Genomic DNA, 10,503 nt, shown 5'->3' on the forward strand with positions numbered 1-10,503 from the left:
CTTCCATGTTCATTGCAGCATTATTCACAATACTCAATATATGAGAACAACCAAATGGTCCATCCATAGATATAGATAAAGAAGATATGTGTGTGCACGTGTATGTAACAAATACTGTATGGTATCACTTATATGTGGAATCTATAAAAAAAAGAAAAGAAAGAAAAGAAACCAAGCCAAATTCATGGGAAGAGAGGTAGGAAAGTGGTTGTCAGAAGCTGCTGAGTAGGAGAAATAGGTAGAGGTTGGCAAAAGAGTACAAACTTCTAGTTATAAGATAAATAAGCTCTGAGGATCTAATATATAGCATGATGATTATAGTTGATAACAGTGTATTATATAATTGAAATTGCTAAGAGAGAACTTAAATGATCTCACACGCACAAAAAGGTAAATAGATGATGGATGTGTTAATTAATAAGATGGTGAAAATCCTTTTACAATGTGTGCACAATATATGTCAAATCACTACGATGTACACTTTAAATATCTTACAGTTTTTGTCAATTTTATATCAATAAAGCTGAAGTTAATTCTTAAAAAATTATGTATATAAATTTTAAAAGCATATATTCAAAAGAAAGCTAAATTATCCTTAACTTTTATCAAATTAAGCATTCCTTAAAATTTAGCTAAAAACAATGTGTTCAATGTAATACTTTTATTGAATATTCAAGAAGAATACCATTATTAAAATATTCATGACAAGAATATTCTCATCATTGTATACATTTGAGAAAATTTCTTTCTTTTAAAAGATTTTATATAAAGCTTGGGGCTCCTGGCTGGCTCAGTTGGTGGAGCATGCGACTCTTGATCTCGGGGCTGTGACTTCCAGCCCCAAGATGGATGTAGAGATTACTTTAAAATAAAATCTTTTTGGGATCCCTGGGTGGCGCAGCGGTTTGGCACCTGTCTTTGGCCCAGGGCGCGATCCTGGAGACCTGGGATCAAGTCCCACATCGGGCTCCCGGTGCATGGAGCCTGCTTCTCCCTCTGCCTGTGTCTCTGCCTCTCTCTCTCTCTTTCTCTCTCTGTGTGTGTGACTATCATAAATAAATAAAAAATAAAAAATAAATAAAATAAAATCTTTTTAAAAAGATCGTATATAGACCTTTTATTTTGTATTTTTGTCTATTCAAAGAATTTCCATTCAACAAATGGATATTTCAGCAAGTTGGTTTTTGGTGAATTGTCTTAAAAAATTGGCCCGCTTTTGGTTGAAGCTTAAGACTGATTTTTAAAGCTGTTGAAATGACTTTCTAGTCCCCAGATGGAGCCACCCCTGCCCTGGTGCCATGTCAGCAAATCGAAATTTAAGTAACTTTGGTGTCCTGCTGGCTGTTCCACTTGCCCAGAAACACACCATATCTAGTCAGCCAATTCCCAAACATCTCACCAGCTCTGGGCTCTATACTCACTTCTTTCTTCTCTATTCATTTTCTAATTTTCTCTTCTTGGTTCCTTATTCTTTATCCTAAAAAAGCTTCCTGCCTCCTGCCCCATTTTGCAGTTCTCTGAACCTTTGGGAATGGAGACTGCCTGCTTCATGAAGTGTTAAATAAAGTTTGTATCACCTAAATTGTCTTCTTTAATCATTTTTAACAAAGTCAGAAACTGCTGTAGTTAAGCAAAAATTAAAAGTCAACTTAGATTAAGTTAAGCAACAACAGGTAACATCAAAACCAAACAGGCAGCCTTCTAGAAGGAAATGAAATGTTTTGGAAAGAGAAGTGCAGGGAAAGACAAGAATAAGAAATAATGAGGAACTATGTGATTAACTGGGGGAAGGGGTAGGTGGTGAGCAGCAGGACCTAGACCAAACGGCAGCCTTCTGGTTCCCAGTCAACTTTGATGGCTAACGTAAAGTCTCTCCCCTCCACCCTGTGATAGAATTTCAGCTTCTAACAAACATCTTTTGTCAGCAGAGGAACTTCCACTGCAGCCAGGCATCGACCTGTTCCTATTGGGCAGGCCCAGGATTTGGTCTGTATTATTCCCATCAGAGAGGTATAAGGAGCCAGTGCTTCCCGAGGTTGGAGTCCTCTCTGTTTCCCTCCCTACACTTCCTCTACTTTGTTTCCACTTGTTTTGGTAGCCCTTTGATTTATTTTTATCTGGCATTTGTGTTCCTGTTCTGTTCTCCTTGTAATGATGATGTGATAAATTTCTGGATGGGAGACAAGATCCCACCAAAGTGGGTCTCTCACTGATATTTGCCCTTCCACCAGACCTCAGGAGAGCACATTATCTCCCCTTAAAATTCTGCTTCTAATTCTCCTTCCCTCTTGTCAAATTAAAAAATTAAAAAAGTATTTCCTCCGAAGGAGTAAATGGTGTCTCATCAACTGAGACTAATGTCCATGGAAGGATAAACCCGAGGGGGGCCATCCTAAGAATGCTTCCTATGAGTGAGAATAAGAAGAAAGAGGAGGCCACAGAATGTGGGCTCTCTGTGCTGTGCCAGTGATTCAGCACAAGGTAACTAGACTCATTAAGCCTATCAGGACAGATAGGTTAGTGAAGAGCAGGCTGACAGTTCAAGTCCTCCAAAGTTGTGCCCTGGACATTTTTCAAAGACCTTTGATGAATTCACACCAGGTATAGACTGATGAAGGTGACATATCATCCGTACAAGGACACTTGCCTGTATTTTCAATGGAAGTTGGGGGATCTGAAGGCTGGCCAGGCTGAAATGAAATCTCATTCTGGGAACACACGCAGTCCTCTGCAATCCCACAGCCCAGTAGTTCAATAGTGATTATTTCCATTTTTAACCAGACCTTGCTGTGTTCCTTTTTAAGGTTGCAGAGCCCAACAATATATAAAATGGTTGATCAGTCAAGTGATAAAACAGTTTGCATGTCAACAAACCAATATTCTATCTTGCTTCCCTTAGCACACTTGAGATAAAAATTCCTCCCATGGGAATTTTAATTTAAAAATGAAAAGACCCATACATAAGTTAAATGTACCCAAAAGCCCCCCAAAACATAAAACACCATGATTTTCAAAGTGCAATTTCCTAGTCCTATAGTAGTTAATGTCTATCAAAAATAATTTTAAAAAGACAAATCCGGTGATACAAACAAACTTTATTAACACTTCATGAAGCAGACAGTCTCCATTCCTAAAGTTCCAGAGAATTACAAAATGGGGCAGGAGGCAAGAAACTTTTTCTGGATAAAGAATAAGGGATGAGGAAGAGAAAAATAGAGAATGAATGAAGAACAAGGAGGCAAGTATGGAGCCAGAGCTGGTGTGGTGTTTGAGGATTGGCTGACTGGACATAGTGTCTTTCTGGTCAAGTGGAACAGCAAGAGGGATGCCAAAGTTACTTAAACTTCAGTTTGCTGATGTGGCACTGGGGCAGGAGTGGCTCCACCTTGGGACTAGAAAGTTATTTCAACAGGAGGCAAGACTGAGATGAGGTTTCAAGGTAAACAAACAAGACACGGGATTTCCATAAGAGGCAACAGTATGTGCAAAAAGACAAAACCCTGAGTGGAATGTGTTTTGGAGATTTTATAATTTTTTTCTTTTTTCTTTCCCCTTTGCTGAACTTAAAGTGCAAAACTGGGAAAAGAGGTTGGCAGGCTAGGGAGTGGCAAGATCATGAGAAGATGGGTCAGACAATAAGACATGAGTTAGATAAAGGATCTAATGGAATCAGCAGGAGGAGAGTTGGTGAGTGGGTTGACTATGTCAAGGATGAGGGCCATGTCTCATTAGTCTCTATATCCCTAAAACTGAGCATGGCTTCTAGAATATAGATGCTCAATAAATATGTATTGAGATGTAGATTCTATCCCTGCTCTATTAAGCAATTCATTTAATAACTACATACTTTTAGCTTCTTCTTGTGAAAATGTAAGAACGGACTGTGTGTGTCCTCAAGATCAAAAGAGTGAAAAAGCGTGAGAACACTTCATAAACTAAAAGGAAAGAAACCAACACATTATTTTTTTATGAGCTGGGGTCAGAATTGTTTGCAGAAGGCAACAGAACTGGAGATTGTCTGCAGAAAATATGAGGAGAATGCCTTCGTGTTTTTCTTATTTACATGCAATTCTCAAAGGCTTTCCTCTCTTTTTGGAAAGCATTTTTAAAAATCTCTGGGGGTAGACAGAGGACAAGTGGTAGACAGGACAAGAATCCTTTGTCCTGAGCTGTACAGTTAGTGTCCTTCTGAAAATGATTCTTCCCACACAGGAGGTGATCCAGCACATTGTGGCAGCTGCTGTGGATGTTCCGTCTCTCCCTTCCCAATACTCACTGCTCCCAAATACACCCACGGCTTCTTGCTGCCAACTTCTAACTTTCAGCTCAAGGGTTTTGTCTGGCTACAGAAGGGTGCTCAGTTTGGTTGAAACTCAGGCTCAAAGTTCCTTAGTGCTAATACTGCCTCTCTGGCAGTTACCCTCAACCAGTGATGGAGTAGATTTTGGTGGATGGGCACCTTAGCTTCCTCACTTTTTGGAAAGGAGAACTCTGTACCATGGTTTTTACAAAGTAGCTCAGAAGTTTCCTGAGGAACAGAGTTCCTACAGTCTCTGCTCATTACACATGGTATGTATATTGACTTCCTTCCATCCCTGTTTTCTTTTCCCATGCTTTTGTCACTGCTTCCTAGCATCCTCTGGCAAAGAATTGTCTGTACCCAAATCCTTGCCTCTGGCTCTGCCTCCAGAAAACCCAGTGTAACATAACCCACCCTCCACAAAGTACCTCTTATGTTTTAATATATAATGTATTAATACATATATATATTTATTGCATTATAATTATAAATAAGTATAAAAGATAAAATAAACATATACAAAATAAAACATATCAACTAATTAAAATAGTATAAAACTAAGTTCCTATTGACTCCTGCACAAATACACATTTTTCAGATTCATAAAGATCCTTTAGTGCAAAGTTGTTTTACCAAAAGAGCCAATGTGCATCACACCCTACTCCAGGTGCTCTCCATCATAAGAAATTATTTCAAGAGCATCCCTCCTCTCTACTTCCAGGGGGGCCACGGGGCATTAGGTCAATGTGCTGCTCCCTGGGAGGGTGTGGGGTGGTGGCGGCCAGGCTCCTATCTTCATGAGGATGCCAGTCCTGCAGACTCAAGCATGAGATTTATCACCAATGACACAGGTACTTACACCCTCAGCACCGGAACCTCAATCTGTCACTTTCCTGGAGTTTCCTTTCAGTCACTGGAAAGCAAAGTACTGGTTCTTTGTCTTTCTCATTCTCCTGGCTTTGAAATGGCTGATTAAATGAAGAGAGACTGTCTTTTATCAACATTCTGACAGCCATGTCAGAATTGTTCCTCAAACCTTATTACTGTTTGATTTCTAGCTTCTTCCCCAATATTGTTTTCCACATTTCAGAGAATGAATTAGATACAATTTTCACTGTGGCTTGAATATACTCTGCGATGTCAGAGCTAAAGCTTGCCTCCTTACTGGGAAAGCAGGCCCCAGAGAAATGAAAGACAACCACAGAAATAATTTACCACAGAACTATGGCCAAGGGAGGAAAAGCGCCATCGAGGGGATATTAGAACTTCAAAAAATGGTGCTCATTTCAGCAAAGGGAATTAATTCTTTCGTGCACATGAAATCTCTCAAGTTATAATAATGGGTGATTATTAATAACGAATAAGCTCTAAGAGGTAGGTTGAGAGGGAAAATAGATGCAAACTTGGGCTGACCCCATGTATGTCTCCTGGTCATTTCAGCCACTTTTCCCATCAGCCCTGATGGCAGAGTAATTCGCACTGACTGGGAAGCAGTGGAAGTGATTGCATCACCTGCTGTGTGACAGTCCAGGCATTTGGGGTGAGAGTGCACTTGCTTTGTGTAAAGACCACTGGCAGCCTTTCAGAAATCCTAGCTCAATTTGAAAATGGGCATGGGAACAATATCAATGTAGGTCAAACCAATTCAATAACTGACCCTCGGTGAAGAAATTAGAAGGGAACCCGTTTTGGCAACAGAACATTTTCAAATTAGAGGGTTGACTTTCTCATGGCAGCCTCATTTGGGGTTCTTTTCCATTTGTGAATCATTTATTTTACTGTATGTTTCTGCATGATTAATATAGTCCTAGTAAATTGTCCACCAGGCATTTTACTTGTCATATATTCATTCATTCATTCTATAAATATTTATTGAGGGCATACTAGGCTCAAGGCACTATCTAAAATTTACCTAATAGAGAAAATTACTGAGGACATGGACTTTGTCAAATATAAGGTCATGGTAAGCATTGGGCTAAGTGATGAATAGCAGAACCCAATAAGCTTAGTATATACCACATACACTTGTGCTCTCTCTCTCTCTCTCTCTCTCTCTCTCTCTCACACACACACACACACACACACACACACTTGCAGAATCCTTCACATTCAAGGTCAACATTTAAGTAGCAAAGCAGTAGAAAAACACCTCGGTGACTTCTGGGAGCTAAGAGGTCCGAGGGGCTAGCTAGCCTGATTCTGCCAGTGGATTTCCATTTACTTCAGAACATAAATTCACCTCTCCCCACCTCAATTTCCTAAGAAGGTGGAAACTTTGTTACTTTTACCACTTTATCCTCAGCTCCTAGAATAAGAGGGTAACACTGGAAGAGATCAATAAACATCTCTTGAATAAATAGATAAAACAGTTTGATTTCAAATGGCTAGGGTCTGGGCTAGGCCACAGATGAACTGGAAAGACTTATTAACTGTCTCTGGCCTATGGCCTTCACTAAAAGTAGGCTTAGTGACCTCTGTTACCCTTCCCTTAATTCCCAGAAACAAATCAAAGAGGTATCTTGTCACTCTGCAGTTAAGGATTCATGAGCCCAAGGAAAAGAAACGGCATGGGGAGATATTTGCCCAAGCACCTTGCACAGAGCTGGTTCAAATGTGTGTAGGGAAGATAGAGTGGGGTTGGTGTGGGGAACTGGTTTTGGTGGTGATAGAAAAAATATCAGTTCAGGTCAGTCTAAGTTGTTTCTTAGGATGCTTTGACATCCTTTGATGATGCTTGATGATGATTCCTTTGAGAATAAAGAAGCACTGAGTCAAAATATCCAGTGACATCTTTTCTGATTCCTTTGTGCCAACTTAAGTGTTATTTTCTCTGTGATTTTATTGCATTTTGTATGAACCTCTTTCATTGCCAATATTGTAGTTGATTGTAAACATTTGTTTGCATACTTCCCTTAAGGTTACGTGTTCACAGGGACTAAAATGCTTAGCATACAGCAGATGCTTAATATATGTTTGTTGGTAAAATATACTACCTTTGCTCTTATGAACATTCGTAAATATGTTACTTCATCTCTACATCAACATTTAAAAGTTTAGTTTTATATTTGATAACCTTTCCTGCCAATGAATTAATTAATTAATTAATTAATTTATTTATTTATTTTTAGAAGTCTTTATAAAAATCTTTATTTTAACATCTTAAAGAAAGAATCACATGTTCATCCTGACAGCTTTACCAGATTTGGCCACCCAATAAGTTACACACACATGTAGGTACTTGGAAGGTTATTGCACGCCTCTTTCACTGATGGAGTCACGGCAAGGAAGCCACTCTCCCTGCAGTAAGACCCAGAGTGGGTCCTCCACAAGGAGGTCTGACTCGAAACAGGCTGTGGGGAGGTCCAGGTGAACCTCACCTCCAAATTGTGAAAATAGTGACACTCCCACACTCCTATCCTGTGGATACTCTCACACTCCCACACTCCTATCCTGTGGATACTCTCACTCCAGAGCATACTGTTTGTTCACTTAAGTAGACTCGAGTGGGGAGGCTGAGGTGCCACCTGCGCAGTAGGCCTTTGTCTGTAGTGCCCTCAGTTACGGGCAGGCCTGCTTCTCAGATTTCTCCCCCTGCACAATCCTCAAGACTGTTTGCTAGTTGAGTCTTTGCTTTTTTGGCTACTTGATGGTTTTGAGGAGTTAGCCATGATCCACGGGTGTTCAAGTACATCTCTGAGAGTTGGCCTTTGGCTAGGATTATGTTTCAATAGTCTTGAAATGAGATCCCTGGCTCCCTCTGGCAGGAAGTCAGGGAATGTGAATTCAACCCATGATATTCATTTGTAAGTCTCTTGGTAGGTGCTTGCCTCAAAAGGAGGCTTCCCAACTAGAAATTCATAACAAAGAACCCCAAGTCTCCAGAGATCCACCTTCTCATCATGCATTTGGCCTTCAATCATCTCTGGGGGCCAGTAATCCAGGGTGCCATGCAGGGTGGTTCTCCTGGAGGATGGAGCATGTACTGACCACCCAAAATCTGCAATCTTAAGCTCTCCAGCTGATCCAAGGAGTAGGTTCTCTGGCTTAATGTCTCTGTGAATGACTCTCTTTGAGTGACAACAGTAAGACAGGGCATCTACCAACTCTGTGATATAAGTAGCAGTTCTCTGCTCATCAAACTTTGACAGTTTCTGAAGTTCTCTGTAGACAGCTCCAAGAGGTGCATATCCTAGAATTAGGTAAACTCTGGTAGCATCATGGAAATAACCATACAGCCAAAGAATATTTGGATGCCTAAGGTGGGACTGTATTTCTACTTCTCTTCTCAGCTGATGCTCAACTCCTGCTTTCTCCAGTTGAGCTTTAAATAATACTTTAATAGCCAAGATAAACTTGCTTTGTTTTTCCCTTGCCAAGTAAACTTTACCAAACTTTCCTTTACCCAGTGGACGACCAATTTCAAAATCTTCCAAAGCCCATTGCCTTTTTTTTTGATTCTTCATTTTTTCTGTTTTGTTGCCAGTTCCTTTTCAGAATTATTTCCAGGGGCTGATGATGAGGGTTGCTCACTCTTTTGGGTATTATTCAGTGACCTAGAGACAGGACGAGGGACACCAGTTGCCTGCAATTGCTTCTGCTTCAGATTCTGAGCCAGTTTATGGCTGGAGATGAGCTTTTCGGTTTGTGGAGGAACTCTCTGGGAAGAATTTGAAGGACAAAAGACCCACTGGGCCTGGCCACTATTTGCAGATGACAGATTCTGTGAAGGAACTTGCTGAGTCGCCAGAACACGTTTTGGACCATCACCAAGTGCAATTGTAGTCTTAACAGGCCCTGCAATGCAGTTTTCTTTAGATTTGTCCATGATGCCCGTCAGCTGCCTCCGACCCAAGCCCTGCCAATGAATTTAATGCAACTTTTTTCACAAAGCAAGATAGGTATAGTATGTCCTCTGAGATACTTCTCAACTCACTCCTTCCATTGAAATGACTGATTACTTCCCCTATACCTCTCAATAGTTGGTTCTTCAGGTCACCCACAAGACACACATCATGACTTAAAAACCCAAATACTGACTTACCACAAATGTAACTTGGATTTTTTTTTTCTGTTGCAACAATACTGTATTTGCAATAAATAAAGTCAGAAGGAAAGAAAATGTTGTTTTCATTACAGAGAGTGTTTCCCCCACAGTCAGGAAGTGGTTATCAAGTTGGTTCATCAAGAATTGTCATTGAACAAAATGAATTGTAGGCGAGGAAACAAATCTGTAAAGCATAGCACAATTGGCCGTCTGCCAGTTACTACAGAAATAGCCTCTTTGTACAGTACTTCAACTTATCTAAAATAAGTTTTATTTAAATGAATCTTAATACATTACAGGGCATTGTAAGCATGGAAGGGAGCACCAAATTAACCTGTTTGTTAATTTATTTGGCAGCAGGCACTATTACTAGCTAATGATCAGTTCCAATGTCATAAGATTTGATGCATTCTGTCCAAGTGTGATTTCCTAGACAGAAATTCTACCTGTTGAAGGTCATGCACCGGGATGAGAAAGCAGAGCAGAGGCTCTGCTTCCCTGCCAAAGGGTTAGGTCTCCTAACTCTGCCTACTTTACTTTAGGTCACTAGGGATTCTCTAACCTAATTTTCTACCCGAGTTCTCTGGATAGTTCACTTGGTAACTACCAACTCCCCTGTCCTGTCTTCACTCCCTGGTGTCACAGAGAATGGCTCAAATACATGTTCTCTTTTATGAGCAGGGACCTCTGCAGAAGAAGTCAGAGAGTCTTTGGTCTTAGGACTTTGAACTTGACTAAAATGACAATAAACGAGCTATCTTTAAGGCTGGGCATTGTCAGATGACCACTTCTTTACTTTATATATGCAAATCATTTTAGACCCAGAATGAAGGCCTAATTTTACCATTTATTCATCAGTTTCATTTAAACAGCCAAATGTTCCAAATCTTAGATTTTTAAAAAAACTCATGAAAGGCAGAAGCAATATTATTTATTGTAAAAATTATATTCCATTTATCATTAGATTTTTTACTAGTAAAGAAATATTAAAATATTGGCAAACTATTCTATTCATTCAACAAATCTGTCTTGAAGACTTATCATGAGCTAGGCTGCATTCTGGATTCTTTAAATGCAAAGACTGTGCCCTAAAAAGAACTCACAATCTATTAGAGGCAGTATAAGCCAGAAAATATGTTATGAAGTAATAACTACTGTG

At 39.9% G+C, this 10,503-nt stretch overlaps 1 pseudogene; it reads right to left on the minus strand.

The window, feature by feature from the left end:
- Positions 1 to 7,902: 7,902 nt before the first annotated feature.
- LOC112919434 (aurora kinase A-like) lies at positions 7,903 to 9,128 on the minus strand (annotated as a pseudogene).
- Positions 9,129 to 10,503: the final 1,375 nt, after the last annotated feature.

This window comes from Vulpes vulpes, chromosome 1 (genome assembly GCF_048418805.1).
Source record: "Vulpes vulpes isolate BD-2025 chromosome 1, VulVul3, whole genome shotgun sequence".
NCBI classification, from domain to species: Eukaryota; Metazoa; Chordata; class Mammalia; order Carnivora; family Canidae; genus Vulpes; species Vulpes vulpes.